Source organism: Callorhinus ursinus, unplaced genomic scaffold (genome assembly GCF_003265705.2).
Source record: "Callorhinus ursinus isolate GAN/ISIS: 27379988/994484 unplaced genomic scaffold, GSC_fseal_2.0 scaffold14, whole genome shotgun sequence".
Lineage (NCBI taxonomy): Eukaryota > Metazoa > Chordata > Mammalia > Carnivora > Otariidae > Callorhinus > Callorhinus ursinus.
The window spans coordinates 35565886-35589137 of NW_027397076.1; the positions used below are offsets into that span (position 1 = coordinate 35565886).

At 44.3% G+C, this 23252-nt stretch overlaps 1 long non-coding RNA gene across 3 annotated transcripts in view; it reads left to right on the forward strand.

Annotated features, from left to right (window-relative positions):
* Positions 1 to 23252, forward strand: part of LOC141374115 (uncharacterized) — a 98884-nt gene that overhangs the window by 14268 nt on the left and 61364 nt on the right. The window contains exons 2-3 of one of the 3 annotated variants that reach the window (XR_012380717.1): positions 1152 to 1277; positions 6540 to 7130. The exons of the other annotated variants lie outside the window; for them this stretch is intronic. This is a non-coding gene — a long non-coding RNA (uncharacterized lncRNA). Of the gene's footprint in view, positions 1 to 1151; positions 1278 to 6539; positions 7131 to 23252 lie in introns of those variants that run through there. 3 annotated transcript variants of the gene reach the window in all.

The following is a 23252-nucleotide window of genomic DNA, read 5'->3' on the forward strand; positions in this document are numbered from 1 at the left end:
TCTTCTTTTTTTCTTTCTTTCTTTCTTTCTTTTTCTTCTTTTTTTTTAAATTTAAAACTCTCATTTATTAGTGTACCACTCAATCTTTTTTTAAAAGATTTTATTTATTTGAGAGAGAGAGTAAGGGGAGGGGCAGAGGGAGAGGGAAGAGCAGAGGGAGAAGCAGACTCCCCATTGAGCACAGAGCCTGATGCGGGGCTTGATCTCAGCACCCTGAGATCATGACCTGAGCTGAAGTCAGATGCTTAACCAACTGAGCCACCCAGGTGCCCCAACCACTCAATCTTAAAGAAAAAAAAAAAAGCAGCTCCAAAGATAGTCTTCTACCATTCTTTAAAAAAGGAAACTGTTTCTTTTAACTTTATACCCACCCCACACCCCATTTTCAAAACATACCATTTAACTGTCTTGGTCATGGACATTTCCAAGATGAGATTTCATATTTTGTTCCCATAGCTTCTGGCTCTCAGAAAAACCATGCTTTCCTTCACTGAAGGAGTTTGGTCCTGCTGATGTTCGTGTATCCCTTCCAGTATTCTTCATCCTCATCTCTGCTTCTGGAGGCATTTCCTCTGGTTCACTATCTTCATCTTCATTAAAATCTGCTGCTACTGACAGGGTTTTGGGGCAAGCGTTGGAACAGTTTCTTTCGGCTTACTTGATCCAAGTTTGGTGGCTATGGCTAAGGCTTTCTTTGTCGTCTATCTATGGCAAATCCAAACTTGGAGATCTTTGTAGACTTTTTTGGGAGGTCTGCAGCTTCTTCAATGGATCGTTTCTCAGCGCTGTGACTGGAACTTTACCCTCCATTACTCTGGTGGCTCTAGCTCACTGCAGCTTCTTAGGCTTCTCCTCTCACACCATTTTCCCTGCCATGGCCTCCTCTGTAGCCACACCAAGCCCCATTTCCTTTTTCTATTTTACAACCAGAGGACAGAGATTCAGATGGTTTACATGGCCCTGGGGAAAACACACAAGTCAGAATTAGAACTCAATTACAGGGTGTTGGGATTCACAAGTCTGGTGCCTCCTCACTATTGAACTGTGGAAATATCAACTGCCCACATTCATTACTGAATACTGTATTAGTCTGGGTTCTCCAGAGAGAAACAGAACTAATAGGAGATTATATATATATGATTTATTATAAGGAATTGGCTCCTGTGGTTATGGAGGCTGAGAAGTCCCAAGATTGTGGTTGGCAAGCTGAAGACCCAGGAGAGCCAATGGTGCAGTTCCAGCCTGAATCCAAAGACCTGAGAACCAAGAGGCTGATGGTACAATTTTCATTCTGTGAGAAGACCAGCATCCCAGCCTGAAGACAGTCAGGCAGAGAATAAATTCTCCTTTACCCCACCTTCTGTTCTATTCAGGCCTTCAACAGATTGGATGAGACCCACCCACATTGGGGAGGGCAAGTTGCTTTGCTCATTCTACCAATTCAAATATTAATCTCATTCAGAAATACCCTCACAGACATACCCAGAATAATATTTAACCAAATATCTGGGCAGCCCATGGCCCAGTCAAGTTGACACATTCAATTAACCATTACGAGTACCCACTTAATTGTGTGTATATCTCAGTGCTAGACATTCCTGGAACTGTCCCCTTCTTGTGTCACTGCCTGAGAGTCAGAAACCCAGCTTGCTCTTTTGGATCTCGCCTGAACTGGCTGTGGTGGACAAGTCATTTCATCTCTATTGTTCTCGGTTTTCTCAACTGTAAAATAACAAGGGTCAGATTTAGATGACTTTGTAGGACACTTACAGCTTGAAAAGGGTGTTTCTGTGATTCTTTAATTGAATTCTAAGAAAGATTTTAAAAGATGATTTGACTTCTGTTTCATTCAAAGCTGTGTCCTGGGTCCAACAAACGCATGAATATTACAGGTACTTACTCATCAAATAAAATCAATATGGAGGTGATAATGCTGTATCTGTACACAGAAATGTGAGAGTCTATTATGTGGTCAGCTTTAGACTGACTACCATGGTAGATATAGATATAATTTGTAATACCATCCTCGCACCAAGGACCTTACCATCTGCTCTTGAAAAGATTAGCACAGAAGAAATCCTGGCATGACTTAGAGTGAGGTACAGCCTACAGGAACCATTACCAAAGAGAGTGGGAAGTCAGTGAGTCAGGCATCCCCTAAAGAAGGAATTAGGACTTGGGCTGGGTTTAAAAAACAAAACAAAACAAATGAAAACATAGGAACAATTTGGATAAACAGAGGCAAAAGAGGAGGACTTCCCAGGCTAGGGAAAACTCAGGCAAGAGTAAGCAAGGATCATTTGTATGAGAATGAATGGACTGGGCAGACATGTTTGGATAGGAGATTGCCAATAGAAAAAGGCAAAAAAAAATAGTATTTTTTCAGGTATCACCTGACAGCAATGGGAGGATGGAGTGAAGGGTTCTCAGAAACTAGCTCCCTTTTACTGACTGCCTACTATGTGCCAGGCTCTGTGATAGAATTTTATATATATATATATATTTTTTAAAGGTTTTATTTATTTATTTGACAGAGAGAGACAAAGCGAGAGAAGGAACACAAGCAGGGGGAGTGGGAGAGGGAGAAGCAGGCTTCCCGCTGAGCAGGGAGCCCGATGCAGGGCTCGTTGCGGGGCTCGATCCCAGGATCCTGGGATCATGACCTGAGCTGAAGGCAGACACTTAACAACTGAGCCACCCAGGCACCCCAGAATTTTATATATGTTATCTGGAATATTTGCAACAGTCTACCAAGTAGGCTTTCTTATCTCTTCATTTTACAGATAAGGAAATTCAAGGTCAAAGAGATTAAGAGTCCAAGGCAATCCAGCTGATAGGAGGCTCAGTAAAAATTCCAACCTAGTTTGAGCTGACTCCATAACAACTCCTTATTCCACAACCCACACTGCCCTCTTCCCAAACCAGAAACTGCGGCCAGTTTCAACAAATCAACCAAAATGTGATCATTTGGTGGGTTTTGCCATTGTGGCAGCCAGTTACCCAACAGTTGATTATCTTGCCTGGCAGTGATCTCATTTAGTTGCTAAGAATGTTTAACTCAGCCACTTGGTGGTCTGTCTTAAGGACAGACTGCGATCCGGTGTGTGGCAGGCCATGTGACTGGGGGCAGAGAAGGCAATCGGACTGGTAAGTGCTCTCCTATTGACTCCCAGAGGCAAACTGCAGTGGCAGGTCCTGTGAGGAGCTGCTGTAACCACAAACCAAGGGCAGTCCTTTATTTGTGCCTAATGTGGAAAAATTGTTCGTCACGCACCAGTCATTTCAGTAACACCTGCACGTTCCTGGCCTTTGAGCACAAATTAAAAACCAAATTTGAATTCAGACATTGGAGTTATTTACATGAAAGGCTCTACAATTATACAGAAGATCGGAGGGAGAGTCAGAAGTAGAAGCTATAGTTTATGATCCCCACATGTCTTTTGTTAGTTTCCCGAAGAAATCAGAAGAGAGATGGTAGTATGTTTGGTGGGGGAGACGGGGATCCTAGTTCTGTACAAAAAAATCTATTCAATTATATTATAAAGATAAATCATTGTACCAATCCTAGTTCCAAAAAACCTGTCTTTCTTTTTTTAAAAATAGAGAGAGAGGGGCGCCTGGGTGGCTCAGTTAGTTAAGCGTCTACCTGAGGCTCAGGTCATGATCTCAGGGTCCTGGGATCGAGTCCCACGTCAGGCTTCCTGCTCAGTGGGAAGCCTGCTTCTCCCTCTGTCTGCCGCTCCCCCTGCTGTGCTCTCTTTCTGGGAAAAAAAAAAAAAAAAAAGAATAGACATATTTTGTACCCTGTGCCCCACACCACTGATGCAGTTCAACCCAGACATAAACAGTCTGATGACGTCACTGCTGCACATCTAGCTAGTTTCTCTATTGAGACCTTCCAAGGTGTTAATTGCAGTTTTGAATTAATCATTATTCTAACTGAGCCAGACTTGTTTTTCCCTCTTGAAGCTTGTCATAATTAAGTTTGCTTGAATTGGTTAATGCGCCATCAATGCAAATTATCATTCCACAATACACTACTAAACATGTACAATTGTTTTTATTATGCGTGGAATTTTATATGTGGAAAAGTCATAATTAACTATTTATTCTAAAATTCTATTTTCATGCCTTTCTTACTGTTCACTTCATAGGTCAGGATTTTTATCAGGATCTCCTTTTCTTTCACACTTTGAAATCTAAAAGGAAAGCCACAATGGTTTCAGTCTTTTCTGAAAGTGACCTATTTCAGAAAAGAATATCAATAAATATTTTGTGTGAGTCCTTTTCAAATGTAATATCTCTTTTCTGCTTTTATATACATTAACAAAGTTTTTATAACATTCTCACCAGGATAAAAATAATTCAGCAAAACTGGTCATTAATCTATCAAGATGACTGTGTATAACTTCCTTATTTTCCATAAGTTTCCATTGCTGGAAGTAAGGTTTTGTTTTGTTTGTTTTTTGGGATTTTTTTAATGGAACTAAGGGCTTTTAATGAAAGTGCCTCATCAAGAATAGCTAGAGGAAAGCTGCTCCTTTATTTTGGGAACCAGTGGTACTCGGTAGGGGTCTAACTAGAAGAAGGTTTAGCATTTCGCACAGAATCCTGCACTGGGGTGGGTCAGGCCCTGGGGATACTGATCTGGTCACACCTAGGTGGAGGTCCTAACTGGCAAGCTTAGGTGTTCTGTGGGTTCTAGTCTGGACCTGGGGTTGGAAAGGAGAGGACCAAGGTACAGAGATTGGAACCAGTTTGATGCTTAGCAGGTGTCCACTTTTTCAAAAAGGTAAAATCCGAAGAGTCAGAAATCCAGGCATGAGTCAGCAGCTAGCTGATTTATCAATGAGCCACCAACTTTGGGATTCAAGGATAAGCTCTGTCCTTGGGAGATTCTTGTCTTCAAGCCAGGCTCCAGGCCCAGGATGGGATGGAGTATCAGCAGAGTATTCTAGAACCTTTGCTCAGTGCACTTGTAGAACTCTCTACCCCCTATTGTACTCACTCCCACTGTGAATACTAGTTTAATGCCTTCCCCATAAGCTCCATGAAGGGACAGACGTGGCGTGTAGTGTTCACCCCACTATCCAGCCCTGTGTGTGGTTTTCACCACTTCAGGCCAGGCTATTATCAGTTCTTACCCAGATCATGGCAACAGCCTCCAGACTACTCTCTCCACTTCTACTCTTTCATCTGTCCAATATATTCTTCACACAACACCTGGTGTGTCTTTCAAAATGCGGATCTGGTTTTGCTATCAGCCTTCTTATAACCCTTCAGTGATTCCCCATTGTCCTCAGGATAGAGCCCAAATCCCAAACGTGGTCTCCAAGCCAACCAGCTACCCTGGCTTCTTTCAGTTCTTCATGCCACACTCTTTGCCGCCTCCTCCCCAGGCGCCCCTTCATCTACCTAACTCTGTCTCGTCCTTCAACGCTCTGCCTGGAGATCATTTCCTGGAGAAATCCCTCCTTGAAACCTTGGTCTCCCTGGTATTCTCTCCAATGGTGCTTCCTTTTCATAGCCCCTTCCCAAGTGTGTGACTCATTCATCATCATTTTTTATAATTTTGTTTTTTAAGATTTTATTTATTTATTTGACACAGAGAGACACAGTGCGAGAGGGAACACAAGCAAGGGGAGCTGGAGAGGGAGAAGCAGCCCGATTCGGGGCTCGATCCCAGGATGCTGGGATCATGACCTGAGCCGAAGCCAGATGCTTAACGACTGAGCCACCCAGGCGCCCCCATCATCATTTTTTTTTTAAGATTTTATTTATTTATTAGAGAGCGAGTGAGAGAGAAACAGCATGAGAGGGGAGAGGGTCAGAGGGAGAAGCAGGCTCCCCGCTGAGCCGGGAGCCCGATGTGGGACTCGATCCCGGGACCCCAGGATCATGACCTGAGCCGAAGGCAGTCGCTTAACCAACTGAGCCACCCAGGCGCCCATCCCCCACCATCATTTTTGATTAATGTCTGTTTCTCTGATTTGACTTGTAAATTTCATGAGTGCGGGGGGGGGGGGGGGGGGGGGGAATGTACCCATTTTGTTCAGTCCAGAACATAGGACTTAGGAACCCTAAGTTTATGTTGAGTTAGCTCATGAACACTTCTTAGGTATTATGTAAAGTATCATGAATACTCAGGTACTAAGTCCAGTAATGAAAACTGGAGCTAGGAGTGGGCTGACGAGTGGAGGGCTGGGTAAGATGGAATTGGAGCAGCTCCACACAAACCCAGCAAGAGGTGGTCTAGAGGGGCATAAGCACCTCCTGCCTCAGCTCAAGGGGCCTCACTGAACTCTCCCAGCAATGCTGAACTTCAGTATAGATGAATAAATTACACCTTCCCAAGATCATATAGCTGGTCTAGGGGAGACCCAAGACTCCCAACAGGCTTTGTTCAGGTGTCCCTTCTCACACCAAGGAGCTACTTTTCTCTTTCATAAGAACAATCAGGCAGCAGATAAATAATTACTAAGGTGCCTGCCTGAGACTTCTGTCCTTACTTCTCTCTCTCTCATTCTCCATAACAACAGCAGCTGTGTTACTCAGTTATTCTTCAGTCATGCCTAGCTTGGGACCGGATGATGATGGATATTACCTAGAGGTTTGTGCGGAACATCTGAATCCCAGGCTTTGCTGGTGGTGATTGTTTTCTGCTGAGTGCTGTGGGCCCCGGCATGGCCAGGAGGCTGACAGAGCTACTCAGGAAGCCGGATGGGAGCTTGGTCACGCTGCGAAGCCACCCGTGGCAGAGCAAGCAACAAGCAGGTGGAACATGGATGTTGCTGTCTTGGGAAAGGCTCGGACAGCAGCAAAGAAGCAGGCTCAGAAAGAAGTACAGGGGCAGTCTGCGCAGCAGAGGCTCAAGTGACATCCTCACACTGGGTGGACACCAACGGCGGCCATGTTTCCACACAGACTAGGGACTCCCGCAGGAGAAAGACACACTCCATCTTTTCACTTGCTTCTGTATGAAAGCTTTTTTGTAAGAGGAAATCTGCAGTATGAAGGGGAATGCTTCCCTGCCTGGGTGTACTATAAGCTGCTAAGGATATTTCAGGGGACTGAAGACATTACCTACCTGCTCTGTGTACAGCTGTGTTTCTATTGATTAAAGAGCTTGCCCTGGGTATCCTTTTTGGTTTGCTTCATTGATTTCCGACCTTGATTTCAAATCATTTTGTAAGGACAGAATTCACACTTACTGAGAAAATCTTTGTTTTTGGAAGCAATTTTTCTGGAGCCAGTTGGAAATGGTAAAATCCTGTCTCTGCTTCACTTCCACGACATTAGAAATACAGTTTATATAATGAAGGACTCGGAAAATGATACTACTTGTTATCTTTTCAAAATTCACCTAGAATTCTTACTTCTAGCTGTTTATACAAAAATGGGTTTCTATACTTTTGTCCTCTTTCAAACAATTGCAAAAGCTTTATTTCAAATATCTTTGCTAATTTCTTCCTTTACTTACAAGGTTTTATACCAAATGACCCCAGTCAAATGGACATCTTCAATGAGAAAGTAAATGGCTATAGGAAGATAAAAACAAACTGTCCCTTAATTTACAGACTGTGGAATGTTCTTCATGTGTCCTTGGCAATCTCTAGTGAGTTCTGTTTTTATATCTAGATGGGCAATATCGGCAGCCATACGTGAATGTGTTGAGAATCAACCTTTGAAATGTTGAGCCACTGACTATTTTAAATACTAAATCAATCACATGTCTGAGCCATTTTAGAAATGAAGGTTACATAACACACTTAGATTTCCACACTATATTTTTGGAAGCTATTATAAACTTAAGATATGATTTAAATAAGGCATTATATTTATTATTAATTTCAAGCCCTCTTTCCCCTTTGTTATGTACACTCTTGAAGCAGGGAAGGTACAAACATAACATCAGTTCACTGATTTGGGGTTTCTATTCATGAAATGAAAGGTTGCACTTTCTCACTGTCGTTCCAATTTTTTGACCTGACAGGTACTGTTTGAATAAGGGTCATAGGATTTCAGGGTTTGCAGGGCCCTTCTGGAATTTGTCTGGACAGCATAGGTGCCCTTAATTCTCAGGAACTTGGCCTTGGGCATCAGCAAAAGGCTCTTAGCCCTGGGGATGGGAGCTCTTCATGTCTCCCTCTGAACTTGCTTCCTGTGTCATTTTGCAAACCCCAGACTTCAGTTGTTCTCATTCTTGTCTCTAGGACTTGAAGCTTTATTTAGGTCCTTCTTGGCTTCCTAGCAGGCCTCTTGTGAATGTGTATTCCATTCCTCTTTGCTTTTTCCAGCTTCAGCCTTATGCCTAATTGTGGCTCCCTTTGGCTCCGTGTCTCCCTTTCAGGCCAGTCTGACCCACCTTGGGAGGGAAGAGACAAAATTTATTTTCCAGTGTGAAACATACCCATCGTCTGTAAATGTTTTGATACTGTTTTATTCATTCAACAGATATTTATTGAGCAACTATACTCCACCAGGCCAGTGCTGGGAGCTCAGTGAAGTGCATAAAGCTATCAGGGTCCCTGTCATCACCCAGCTCACTGACTAGTGGGGGAGACAGACATTAATGGAAAAGTCACACAAATACATAAATAATTACAGACTAATGGGAAGAATGGTATAGGATGCTTTGGAATTGTGTCAAGGTGACTTGATCTGTAAAAGATCGGGGAGGAGAAAAGGCAATGGAATGATCTTTTTTAGACACAGTCCTGTTTTGCCGCTTAATCCAGATATTTTCATCCCTGATTGCATCTAGAATCTCCTGTGCAGCTTTAATAAATACCCAAGCTTGGGCTTGGGTTTTATTTATTTAAGTAATCTCAACACCCAATGTGGGGCTCGAACTCATGACCCCAAGATCAAGCGTCACACGTTTCTTCAACTGAGCCAGCCAGGAGCCCCTCACCCTCAGAGATTCTGATGTAATTGGCCTGAGCATCAATATTTTCTGCAAAGCTTTCAGTGTGATTCTAAAATGCAGCAGGTTTTAAGAGCTTACTCTTTTAAACCTACGTGTTGATGTTTTCAATGTCCTACACTTTTTCTCTGATGTTCAAATACAAATCATCTATATGAAAAAAGACCTAACTTGGGGTGCCTGGGTGGCTCAGTCAGTTAAGCATCTGGCTCTTGGTTTCAATTCAGGTCATGATCTCGGGGTCCTGGGATCAAGCCCCGTGTCCAGCTCCTTGCTCAACAGGGAGTCAGCTTGAGGATTCTCTCCCTCTTCCTCTGCCCCTCCCCCCCACTCTCTCTCTCCTTAAAATAAATAAATCTTTAAAAAACAAAAATAAAATAGACCTCACTAAAAGTTTCAAATAAAGTTGGAAACGGGTGCCTGGGTGGCTCAGTCGGTTAAGCGGCTGCCTTCAGCTCAGGTCATGATCCCAGGGTCCTGCGATCGAGCCCCGCATCAGACTCCCTGGTCAGCAGAGAGCCTGCTTCTCCCTCTCCCTCTGCCTGCCACTCTGCCTGCTTGTGCTCTCTATCTCTCTGTCAAATAAATACATAAAAAATATCTTTAAAAAAAGTTGGAAACAATACTTGTCATTCCTTACTCATTTGGAATAACTGCCAGCAAATACCCTATAAAATATACTTTTGTGATCTTCAAAATGTTTTTTTCTTTTGAAAGTAACATGAGCATATTATTAACCATTTGAAGAAGAAGGAAGAAGAGAATAAAAAGGGAAGCACACTCATAAAGTCACTATCCGGGGCGCCTGGGTGGCTCTGTTGGTTGAGTACCCGATTTGTGGTTTCCGCTCAGGCCCTGATCTCGGGGTCGTGAGATCGAGCCCCAAGTCCGGCTTTGCACTCAGTGGGGAGTCTGCTAGAGATTCTCTCTCTCTCTCTGCCCCTCCTCTGCTTGCTTTCTCTCTCCCGGCTCTCTAAAATGAATAAATAAATCTTAAAAAAAAAAAAACACTGTCCTACTGCGGGCACTGTAAGAATTGTGGTGTATTTTCTTCTCCCTCCCCCATGGATCTGTACAATCTGACAATATTTTTTATTTTTTTATTTTTTTTTAAAGATTTTATTTATTTATTTGAGAGAGAGAATGAGAGATAGAGAGCACAAGAGGGAAGAGGGTCAGAGGGAGAAACAGACTCCCTGCTGAGCAGGGAGCCCAATGCGGGACTCAATCCGGGGACTCCAGGATCATGACCTGAGCCGAAGGCAGTCGCTTAACCAACTGAGCCACCCAGGCGCCCCTGACAATATTTTTTAATAAAGTAGGCTCTACACCCACTGTGGGGCTTGAACTCACAACCCTGAGATCAAGAGTCACATGTTCTACCAACTAAGCCAGCCAGGCACCCCTATATAGACAATAAATTAAATGATGACTTAAAACCTACAAATAGTTTCGATATAAATTATATTATATATATATATATTTTTTAAGATTTTATTTATTTATTTGACAGAGGGAGAGAGAGAGAGAGATTGAGAGAGCACAAGCAGGGGGAGTGGCAAGTAGAGGGAGAAGCAGACTCCCCGCTGAGCAGGGAGCCCGATGCGGGGCTTGATCCCAGGTCCCTGGGATCATGACCTAAGCCGAAGGCAGACGCTTAACCGCCTGAGCCACCCAGGTGCCCCTAAATTATATTTTATATAATACATATAACATAAATCATGTGTATCGGACCACGAAAAATTGAATCTTGTGACTCCCTCTTCTAGCCACCTCAGCATAGATTCCTATCCTTACCTCTTGGCCCTGCATTGCTCTCTGGCTCGAAGGAGTAAGACTCAGTTTGGCCAATGTCACAGTGATCTCCTAACTGCCTCTTACCCCATGGGGCTAATCTTCAGCCCTATCGAGCATTTGGCACAGTGGAACACTCTTCCCTGCTTGAAACCCTTGTCCTTTGATTTGTAGAACACCATTTCCTTCCTCCCACCCTCCCCATTTTTCCTCCTGTTTCTCTGAAAACTCTTCATAGTTTCCTTTATGGTTCTTCTCTCTGGTCCTAGATGTTGGGGTTCCCCAGGGTTCCATCTCTGGCCCCTTCTTTTCTCATTCTGTCCTTCCTGGGATTCCCTCCAAGCCCAAAGCCTCAGCTACTATTTATGTGCTGATAACTCCCTTGGGGGAGGCCTGATCTGCTGAAACCTCCAAAAGGCCAATGGTATGGCAAGAAATAAGGGGCAGAAGTCTGTTGCTAGGGTGCAGCAAGAAGATTCTTCATATGGAGACAAGCTGGACATTCGAAAAATGACCTGTCTTCCCCTCTCTTCACCATCCCCTACCCCAAGCCTTGCCTAAAATAGAATAAAAGACAGCAGAGTGAGCCCCATGATTCTGCTTCCCTTGACGCACAGATTCCTCACACCTAGGGACTGTTGGGACCAGAACTCTGCCTAGGGGGCCGTGTCCGCTCACATGTCCCTGGGTGTATATCCTTTGCAGTGTTTGTTTGGAGATAAAATAGAGTAAAAAGTCGCATTTTTTGAGTCCCCAGTCATCATTCTCACAAGTTCTGGAAATTGGACTGGCCTCAGTGGCCTGCCTACGTCACTCTCAATCTACAGTTCCGGTCCAAGCCTCTCATCGGACCAGCTCACACCACTGCCCACCAACCATATTCACCCAGTGGCCCACGTGCCCCAAATGGGATCTCCCTTCCATCTTCTTGCAAAAGCCCTGCTGGGTTAGATGCCTTAACTCTGGTTGGCAGTGCCAAGCCACTATTCTACCTACTTGCTCATGTCAGAAATCTGACAATCAACCTGTTCGCTCTCCTCCATACTTGTATCCACTCACAGGTGATTCCATGCCATAAATACCTTCACGACTGCACTCCTCCCCTTCCGTGCCCACTGCCACAGCTTGATCCAGACTTCCAGGATCTGTTATGGCTTAAGTGTGGTGCCAGTAGCCGTCTTTGATTTGAAAAATACACATAGAACTAGAAAATGAGATACCTTCATTCCATTATTAAGGAAATGTACTTAGTTATAAAGATTAGAGTTATGTTTCTGAAAATGGAAAAGGTTATGTAAAAAAAAGTTGCCATTGATTTTTACTACCTGACCTACTCCAGATTTATTATTTTTAAAATGATGATTATCTTACTTTTCCCAGATAATCAAGAAATTGAAGAATTTTTTTGTTGGCTCATTTTCCTCTTAAAACTAGATCGTCACTATCCACAACTTAAACTATATCAATCATATATTCTCCAAAAACTTCTTTCTTTGTTTGAGTCTCCCAGAGAACTGGAGACAAAGGAAGCAAGTTCGGTTATCTTACATAGGAACACAATAAACTGAAAGGTAGAGGTATATTATGGGGCAGGATGGTGCATGTTGGGGACCAGGAATGTTAAGATCGTGTCCCCACAACATGCAAAGCTAGTACCAATTTTCAAACAGCTTTAGGTGGATTGAAAACTCTCCTAAATATCCTTTTTCTATATTTTCTCCTATTTCTAAATATAAATTATCATTAGCAAGTAATTATGGTGAATAATAACACTGTCATTTAATTTCCTGCCAGCTAAGGCCTGGCATAGTCAAAGCATGTTGAACTCGAGAATGTGCAATTTTAGCATTGAACACTTAAACTCAGAGAAGATGGGAGTAGAGGTTACCGTGGCAACCTGGTCCCACAACCCTGTGTGTGGCCATATTGTTCCAGTGTTTGAGCCACAAAGGCTGGTTATTATGATTTAGAATACAGGCAATGTTTGGGTACAGATAGGGAGTTTCCCTTGTGCACGCTTAGAAAGGACAGGTACTTTGGAATCTGCAGAAGAGGATTATATGATTTTCAGCAAAGTGACACTGAAGTAGTGAAAATAATTAGTAGTTGTTAATGACAGTGTGTGATTGTAAACTATGCCATAAAAATAATGGAATTATTGGTTCTGTAAAAATAGTTGCATTGAAATTTAATAATTAAGTATAATTGTATAAGTAGTATAACTAATTCATTCAATAATACTGATTAAATCCTAATATTTGCCAACCTTGTTGTAGGTGCTGGCATTCAGTGAACAGAATAGGGGAAACAACATGCAGCAAATAGTTTATGGTATCGAGTGTGTTAGGATGTTGTGAGGGGTATGAGGACAGAACAAAGCAGGGCAGGTGGATTGGGAACGCTGGGGAGGGGAGGGGTGTGGTATGACAGTTTTAAGTTGGGTTCTCAAGGAAGGCCTCGTGGAGAAGATGTCATTTGAAGGGACTCAAAAAGGTTGAGGGCGTGAGCCATGCAGACATGTGGGGAAGAACATTCCAGGCAGAAGGGATGCCAGTGCAAAGGCCGTGAGGTAGAGGCACGCTTGCTAAATTCAAGGAGCAGTAAAAAAAAAAAAAAAAAAAAAAAAATGGAATAGAGTGAGTGAGAGGGAGAAAAATAAAAGATGAGATCAGTAGTAACTGGGCAAGATCCTATAGGGCTTGGTAGGTCACTGAAAGTATTTTGGCCTTTATTCAGAGAGAAATAGGCAGCCACTAAAAGATTTTGAGCAGAGGAGTGACATGACCAGTTAGGGGCCAAGAGCAACAACTAAGGGAGGAAATTATGGTGACCAGGGAGGTAGTAATGAAACTAGGAAGAAGCAATCAGATTCTGGACATATTTTGAAAGTAGATACAATAGGATTTCCGGATGGATTAGATGTGGGGCATGAAAGAAAGGAGGGTCAAAGATGACTGCAAGCTTTGAGGCCTAAACGACTAGGGGTAATGGAATCACCACCGTCTGAGATGGGGAACGCTGTGGATGGAGTGGGTTTGGTGGTGACGATGGGTTGGAGTGGGAGAGCAGAACAATGACATCTATTAGACATACAAGTAGGAAAAGAGAAGGCAGTTGGGTGTACAAGTCCAGAGTTGAGGGGAGAGGCCTGGCTGTAGGTAGGCAATTGGCAGTCATAAAGCAAATACAGCCAGAAGATTAGATGAGACAACCAAGGGATGGAGAAGAGCCGGTGGAGCCCTAGGACACCATAACAGTAAGACGTTGAGAAGAAAAGATGGGACCAGCAAGAGACTAGGGGGAAGCCAGAGAGATAAAAGCAAAACCAAGTGAGTTCAGGGTTCTAGAAACCAAATGAGGAAAGCTTTTCCAAGAAGAGGTCGTTGGTGCCCTTGACTCATCAGAGTGATGAAAGTGAAGCCCGATTGGAGTGGATACAAGAGAATAGCAGGCAAGGAATCAGAGGCAACCTGCAGACAGCTCTTTTGGGGAGTGTTTTGTTTTGTTTTGTTTTTGGAACGTCAGCTAGAGGGAAAGTGCGTTCATGAGAAGATTTTTATTTTTAAATTTTAGGTAGGAGATTTAAGATGGATAAAAACAGGGGCGCCTGGGTGGTTCAGTTGGTTGAGTGTCCGACTCTTGATTTCGGTTCAGGTCCTGATCTCAGGTGGTAAGACCCAGCCCTGCGGCAGGCTCACGCTCAGCAGGGAGTCTGCTTGTCCCTCTCCCTCTGTTCCTCCCCCTGCACTCTCTCTTAATCTCTAAAATTAAAAAAAATTTTAGAAGATGGATAAAAATATAGCCTGCTTTTATACTATGTGTATATAAAGTTACTATTTTATACTCTTGACTATTTTATATTGAAATTTATCTTCCGGACACTATAGACCTTATTCCCTAACACCTCCAATTGGCTAAGCCTTTGTCCTTCACTTGGGGTATTGATCCTTTCCTGAAGATATGAGTGTTTTATTCAGCCTGGATAACATGGGCAGTCTTTCAAACTGGAATTTCTCACCAACATGGAATTTGAATGCCCCCAGGCTTTCTAATATGTCCAGTGAGTCACTCCAGCATGAGTCCGTCTGTAATATTCTCAGTCTCTGTTCCTAGTCTCAAGTCCCACAGTGATGCTGAAGGAAGGCACAAAAATGCAGGCGTGACCTGCCATTCACCCATCACATCCAGCCCCAGCCCCAGCCAGGCCTTTGGCACTGGGCTGCATTTCCCATATCTCTTGTTAGTTACCTATTGAATCGATCCTAGGAACTGTTTTAGTCTAGGCCAAATGGGAGCATTTGCAGGCCGTGTGTCGCCGGGAAGCTCTACCCTCCTGGCCAGAGGACAGGATGGTTGTCAAATCCTGCAACGTCCCTGCAGCCCAGGAGGGAGACAGAGCTCACAGGCAGCAAAAGAGGGATGTGCCTTTCACACAACAGCAGCATGGCATTGGCAGGAAGACACAGTGGAGCAATGCAAATCTCTTTAGAAATCTGTTCAGTGTGACGATGCGCTTGAAGGGTGAGCTCTGAGAAATCACAAGCAGAAACTGAGAATCCCGTTCTGTGTGCACAAACCCCCTGTTGCTGAAGTTGGCCATTCAGAAGCCGACAGGGAGAGAGGGAGGCCCTGGGGCGTGGGGAGAGGCGGGGAGTAGATGGTGTTCAACCTGGTTAAAGAGAGAAGAGAATCAGCACTGCGAAGGGACCAAGAAGTTTTCTTTTCACGGCCTATGGACCTCAGGTGTGGAGTGGAGTTAATCATGCTCCTTGGCTTGCTTGGTATCTCCCTCCCCAGCCCCACCTAAGCATCCGACCAATGTCTTCCTGAGTGGGGTTTTTTATAGTTCAGACAACACACACACACACACACACACACACACACACACACACACACACACACACTTTAAAATTAGCTCATATTCATAAAACTGTGCCAGAATATAGCTTTTATTCCATTTAGAGGGTTCAGCTGTTAATCCTTTTGCTATTTTCATGAAGCCGTGAGTTAAAGAATCCTACTCAGGTATAGTTAAAGGCAGTTAGAAACTGGGTGGCACCAACTAACAGCTGTAATCAAGATTTTGGTGCAAAGGGTGAGCACTTCTCTCATTCAGGAAATATTTACTGACTGTCCACTATGTGTTAGTACTGTTTTTGTTTTTCTTTCGACTTACAGAACTACTACATTTATCAAGTATTTGCCCGGTGTGCTTTTCTGACAACCAATCAGTTCTCCAACTCCAACTGGGTGTCCTACAGTTCAACTCAATTCCGACACTGACTGGTCAGAGTTAGTGCAGACGGCACAGGGTAAGGACCCAGTCCTTACAGTCCCACAAGATCATCCCCACTTCTAACCCATACATCTGACCAACTGGCCATAAATCAGAGAGCCTCATGAATCCCTTCCTCAGGTTCCCTGATTTGCTAGAATGGCTCGCAGAACTCAGGAACACACTTTATCTATGATTACTGGTTCATTATAACGGTTACAACTTAGGGACAGCCAATGGCAGAGATGCATGGGCAACAGATAACTCTGGGGTGAGGGGTGGGGGGACACAGAGCTTCCACGACCTCTGCAGGCACCCCACTCTCCCAGCACTTCAATCTATTCACCAGCCTCATTCAAAAGTTTGTATAGAACTCAATCTCTACCCCCATCTTCTTCCCAGGGGGGTTGGTGGGTGGGGCTCAAAGTTGCAATTTTCAAATCACTTGGTCTTTCTGGTGACCGGCCCAGCCCCCATCGAGTTGACCTAGGGGTCCCACCCTAAGTCACCTTGTTAGCATAAACTCAGGCGCGATCAGAGGGTTTGTTATGAGCGATGAAAGACATCTTATCACTCAGGAAACGCCAAGAACCTTAAGAACCTTAAGAGCTCCGTGCCAGGAACCAGAGACAAAGACTGCACGCGTTTTTGTCCTCTACCACAGCACCATTTGTCAGTATCTCTGCTGCGCTGCCCAGATCCCGGACTCAGATCTGAGCCTCATTCCCTCAACTGCTGGGAGTGCTGTTGGCAGCTGACAGCTTTCAGCCTCTGGGAGCTGCCCTCAGCTGAGGACAGTCGCCTCATCCGAGGTCACGTAACGTCCCTGGGGGATGTCCACTGGCCGATGGGGTGCAAGCCAGAGCCACTCTGAAGGACTTTCCCAGCCCCAGGGCTTACTGTGACCACGTTCTAGTTCAGTTTTCTTCCCTGCCCACTCCCATCTCTTCCCTCCCCGATACTGATCCCAAGGGCATTCCTTAATAAAACCCCTGCACGCACATCTCCCTCTCAGAGCCAGTTTCCAGTTTCCCACGTAAGACAGCAGGCATTATGCTTGGTACTTTACATGTAACATATATTTTAATTTTCCTAACGACCCAATAAGATAGACATTATTGCCACTTTAGAGAAGAGAATACTGAAAACGAGTAAAGTTGAATAAATTTCCCAAAGTCACAGAGCTGAGAAAGTAGCAGAAGCAGGACTTGACGTGAGTCCACTTAACTCCAAAGATAAGTTCTTGTCACTGTGACACCTCAACCTACTGGCCATTTACCTGTTTGGGTGCCACCCAGAGCCTGGGCCAATCTGGTGCGAAGCAGGGGAAGGAGAGGCGCCAGGGTCAGGTCAGGAGGGTGTTAAGAATGGCTGACCTGGGGACTCCTGGGTGGCTCAGTTTGGTTAAGTGTCTGCCTTCGGCTTAGGATCTCTGGATCCTGGGATCGAGCCCCGTGACGGGCCCCCTGCTCAATGGGGAGTCTGCTTCTCCCTCTCTGCCTCTGACCCTGCCTGTGCTCTCTCTCTCTCTCAAATAAGTAAATAAAATCTTAAAAAAAAAAAATGGCTGAGCTGTGAGGAAGTAATGAAAGCAAGGAAGGAGTCAAGGTGGGAGGCTGGAAAAACCAACTCTTCCGCCAGACTGGGAGGCAGATATTGAGACTTTGTAGGTAAGAAGAGTCAGAAAGAATGAGTTGAGGGAGTAAACAAGGGGAGCAATTTAATCTTAATCTGCAACCCAGAAGTACCTCTGTGTGCGCCCTGGAGTGTCGCTGGTGGACATATCTTTCAAGGAACTAAATTAAATATGACTTTGGCAGTTTTCCATAATTATTGCATATTTTTGTCATTTAAGAAAATCTACTTTTATGTTCTAGAGTTGCCACCAATCCTAGTAATTTATTACACAGATATTAGGAAATATCCATGTATAATTAAAAAGAGGGTTCACTTACCTGTTCTGTTTAGCTGCTAATTCTACATTATTAAATGTATAATTGTGGTCTGCAGTTTAAAAATATTTCTTTGTCACATGAGAAATCATTATGCATCTAGGAGGTGTAGGTTTCCAAATACATTTATATTTTTATTTCTTCTTGCCAGTTCATCCTTCCATTAAGCCTTTAAGGAATACTTATTATGTTAGACTGCAGGCAAACAAAAATCAATGAAACACAATTCCTGTCAAGGTATTAATAGTCTAGTGGGAGAAATAGACAATTAAACAATAACAAAAAATGACAAAAAGGCATATATAGCAAGCTCTGAGCACCCATTGAAGGGAGCCACTAACTCTGATGGGGATAACAGTCCTAGAGCGGTTTAAGGGAATATCCAAGATTGGAAATCAAGTAATAGTGAGAGCAAAACCAGTGTTAAAAAACAAAATTCAACTGAGTTAATTTAAAGACCTGCTTGGCTTTATTAAAGGATTCATGAATCAGGCAGCATCCCATCTAGTAAGTAGAGGGGAGCTCCAAAGGGCTACAGAAAGGGAAAGGTTTTTAAAGACAGGATAAGGAAGTCATAAACAGGTTATTTGGGGGAGGTCACCTTCCTTTGGGGACAAAAGGGTCTTATTAGGTGAATTACCTCATCTTCTTTTGGGGGATAGAGAGGGTCCATGTGACCTTACTGGGGCTGACCAGAAATTCTTGACTGGCCAGTTAAGACCACATTTCTGGGGGAGGTTGAAAAGGCCATTAGGTTAGGTAGTAAGCCCTGGTTTGGTGATGTGGCCGAACATAAGTGACTCCATATTGGACGTGTGGTTTTCTTTTTGATGCCAGTAAGAATCAATTCACAATGGGGGCACCTGGTTGGCTCAGCTGGTTGGGTGTCTGACTCTTGGTTTGGGCTTAGGTCATGATCTCATGGGTCGTGGGATGGAGCCCCATATAGGGCTCGGCGCGGAGTCCTCTTGGGACTCTCTCTCCCTCTGTCCCTCCCCCCTGCTCTCTCTCTCTCTCTCTCTCTAATAAATAAATAAATCTTAAAAAAAAAGAATCAATTCACAATGGATAAGATTAGCCATCAGGAAAAATTATCCAGTATGTTGTCTCCTATGCTTAAACTCTTCAGTGGTTCTCTGTTGTCCTTGGGAGTAAGCTCAAACTTCTTACCATGACTGTCCATTATCCTTGCTTGCTTTTCCAATTTCATCTCAGATTCCCAGTGATTTGTAAGCACTTCAAAGCACCTGGGATCACACACGAGAGCTTGACATTTGTGCCAGTTAGAGTCTTTCAGCTCCAAATGACCTCAATCAGCCTTGTGAAGCTGACACTGGGATTTGCAAACCGATCTGGGCTTTGCCAGCTGGCTTGCCGCTGGGCTCTGCCTCCAGGGGAACTAGAGCGAGATGGCTGGGCTAGAAGAAAAAAGGTGACTCACCCTCCCCTTGTCCTTCCTGCTCCAGAGAGCCTCACTCCCGCAGAGCTGCTCCACGGCAGCCGGTACCTCCTCTGGTAGCCATCGAATCGTGTTGGCAGGTTTTTCAACATCTGCAGAACCAGCTTCATCAGGCTCCTCAGAGACACCAGCACCACCAGCAGAGGTCTGAGGGGTTAAATGTTGCCTTGTCTACGTTTTTAAGTTTTTTTTTCTTTTTTAAGATTTTATTTATTTATTTGTTAGAGAGAGGGAGCAGCAGGTAGAGGGAGAAGCAGGTCCCCACTGAGCAAGGAGCCTGATGAGGGACTCGATCCCAGGACTCTGGGATCATGACTGAGCTGAAGGCAAACACTTAACGACTGAGCCACCCAGGCGCCCCTGCATTTTTAAATTTTAATAATTCCAGCTTCTTCTCGTCATTCCTCCAGCTGTAGGGGTGGTAGATGCCATAGGGCAGTGGTTCTCATGCGGGAGAAAGTCTGCCTCACAGGAAACGTTCAGCAATGTCTGGAGAGATTTTTGGTTGTCACAATTCAGCAGAGCCAGCAGGATGGTTAACCACCCACAGTGCCCAGGACAGCCCACACTACAAAGAAGTGTTCCGTCTTAAACAGTGTCAACATTCAGAAACGCTCTTCATTTTTCAGTTAATTTTATACACAAAAAATATATTCGATTCCCTCTGGCCAAATAATTGCCGATTTTTAACTGAATCCTGACTGATTCAGCTCTCAAGAGTGTTAAAAAAAGAAATTGGATGACTAGGGGAAAGTTGAAGATATCCATGGTTGAATCTAAAGAATATAGTTACGTGTAAGTGACTTTAATCTTCATGTATCATGATATGAATTAAGTGCATAATATATAAAATGTCTAAAGTGGATAAATCAAGAGGTAGTGGTATTATATAGGAAAATAGAACTTTTTTGGGGGGATGGCGTCTGAGAGAGGTAGAGCAGGGGATTGCAGCTTTTCATTGTAAGCCTTTTTTTTTTTTTAAAGATTTTATTTATTTATTTATTTATTTGACAGAGAAAGACACAGCGCGAGAGGGAACACAAGCAGGGGGAGTGGGAGAGGGAGAAGCAGGCTTCCCGCTGAGCAGGGAGCCCAATGCGGGGCTCGATCCTAGAACCCTGGGATCATGACCTTGAGCTGCTTAACCGACTGAGCCACCCAGGTGCCCCCATTGTAAGCTCTTTATACTATTTTGAAAAACCCATGCTCATGTATTATTTTGAATAAAATATTTTAAGGAAGAACTTTCCATGACTTATGTACTACTCTGCAAATATACAACTGAAGCCCCGAGCTGGTGGTGATCAACAGATGTGTTTTGTTTGATCTTCACTGTATTTTTAAAATGGCCAGTATTGCAAAAAATGTAATATTGTGCACAAAAATCCAATTTTAAAAAATTTTCCTGAAAAATCAGAAAATTTGGCAGTTACAAGTCCTCATTTGCATATGGTAACAATCAGCTATGCTTGAGCGGCTGCCCACCTCAGACAGAGTCTGTGTTTTCCATTTTGCCACAGTCCCCACCGCTCCCTGCTTCCTTCCTGAGTATTCTTGTGCAAGGCTGGCTTTCTTCTTTTGGGCTATTGGCTGCACTTATAGCCTTTGGAGTTTGTAACCCCAGAGGTACAGTAATAAATAATCTCCATTGTCTTGTACCACGGTATTATCAGCATACAAAGCCACAAAAGGAATCTACGTGAGTAGATCCTGGTTCAGGATTGTCACAGGTCTGGTACCATTTATTTTAAGTGAAGGAAGAGAAAGGCTCCTCTTTGCATCAGTTTATGATAATTTATGTGCCAGCATTATTCTAAGTGATCCACATGTATTAACTCAGTTAATCCTCATGAAATAGGTAATAGTATCCATTTTACAGATGAAGAAACCAAGGCCCGGAGAGGTTGAGTGACTTATACAATATCATATAAGTCCCCTCCACAAGTCATCTATTTTTAGCCAATATGAAAAAAACAGCCCGTGCAGTTAGTTCAGTTGGTCTTTGTATTAGCTGGGACTGTTTCTGCTCCAAATATAGAAAGCCAGCTCAGACCAGCTTTAAAACAAAACATCTCAAATGTGGATTAATAGACTCACACAGTCAAAGCGCGGGATGTCAGTGTTGGCTCTGGTCCCTGGGTGATCGCATCCAGCCTGTTCTCTTATTCTCTCCCCCTAATTCAGATTCTCTCTATCTGTCGACTTCATTCTTTCAAGTTCCTCAATGTCATGAGTGATGCAGGCTGGAGGGAAGACCCTGATATGGAGTTTAACACTCGGAATGTTTATTAAGGCGTATCTTCAGGGGGACACCTGGGTGGCTCAGTCGTTAAGCGTCTGCCTTCGGCTCAGGTCATGATCCCAGGGTCCTGGGATCGAGCTCCGAGTTGGGCTCCCTGCTCAGTGGGGCGTCTGTTTTTCCCTCTGCCTGCCGCTCCCCCTGCTTGTGCTCGCTCTCTCTCTCTATCAAATGAATAAATAAAACCTTTTTTTTTTTTTAAGAAAAGGTGTATCCTCAGGATTAATATGTAGGGAAGGGAAAAGCAGGATGTAGGATTGGGCAGAGGGGAAAATCACGCTGTGGTGCGGACGCAGTGCCCGCCACGGATGACCCCATAAGGAACAGTGGAGTTCGAATGGCCTGTCAGAATTGTCCCACATCAGAATGAGGTGGCCTGACTCCTGGGTCACTCAGTCTTTGGAGGCAGGCTACGCAGGGAACGGAGTGACCTTGAGCAAGGAGGTTCTCTGTAGCTGAGGCAATTCCTGAAGGCTGACAGCCAAAGCTATGTGCCAACAACACTCCCCGCAGCTGGGGCAAGTCCTTCACTGAAGCGGAACCTTGGCCAGGCATCCGGTGGAGGACAGGACTGTCAGCCATTCTGGGGTCACATTCTTATAGCTTTCCATCTAAGGAAAAGGAAAGATCTTCCCTGAACTCCAACAAATTCTATAGAAGGAATCTGGTCTACCTTGAATCAAATGCCTACTCCTTGGGCCAGTCATTTGGCCAGGGGGTGAGTACTGTGATGGGCACATTTTTGGTCATGCCCACCCTTGTGGGCAACTGGGTATTCAGCAGAGGACTGGGGTTGGCAGTCCCACAAAACCCCCTGGAGTCAGGGAACAGCATCTCCCCAACAGAAGAGGCGGTGGTGCTATAACCCCAAGAGGAGGGAGGCAGTGCATTATGTAGACTGAAGCAACAGCTGCTACGAATTTTCCCGTTTCTCAGTTCAGCGTTTCGGTGTTGACCTGCTCCTGGATGATACTGGCAGCCATAACTTTTATTCAGCTGGAAACCGGAGAAGGGTGCACAGCTATCTGCTTAGGGAGAATTAAAGTCAGCTGGACCCTCCAGGCCCCCGGGAGTAAAGGATCAGTCATCTGCCAGTTTCTGACCTCAACCTAGCCCCATAACAGAGACCCTTAGTTAGTGGCCAGCTTTGGCAGAGTGTTCCCCCTCCCCCCAGTCAACCAATGAGAATGTGGTCAATCAGGAATTTAATAGTCTGTCTTGCCCCGAGAGCTTTAAGCCAGCTTGGTACATACTCTGGACACCTGCGAAAATCCTCCTGTATTAATGGAGTATCATCTCAGATCCTCTTCAGCTCCCCAACAGCTTCCTCTTCATACACATCTCTTTCCCATTCCCGAATTTTGTCTTCATCTTGGGATTTTCTTCCTTTCTTTGACTTTGGTGTTTGCTTTGGATTTTTTGGACGCTGAACTTTGGCTCCTACTGCCTTGGATTCATTGTTCACACCCGTCCTAGTTAATCCCTTGGTCCCCACTGACTTGACAGCCATGCTCCTGTCTGCCTGTTCCCTTATGCGGGGGGGGGGG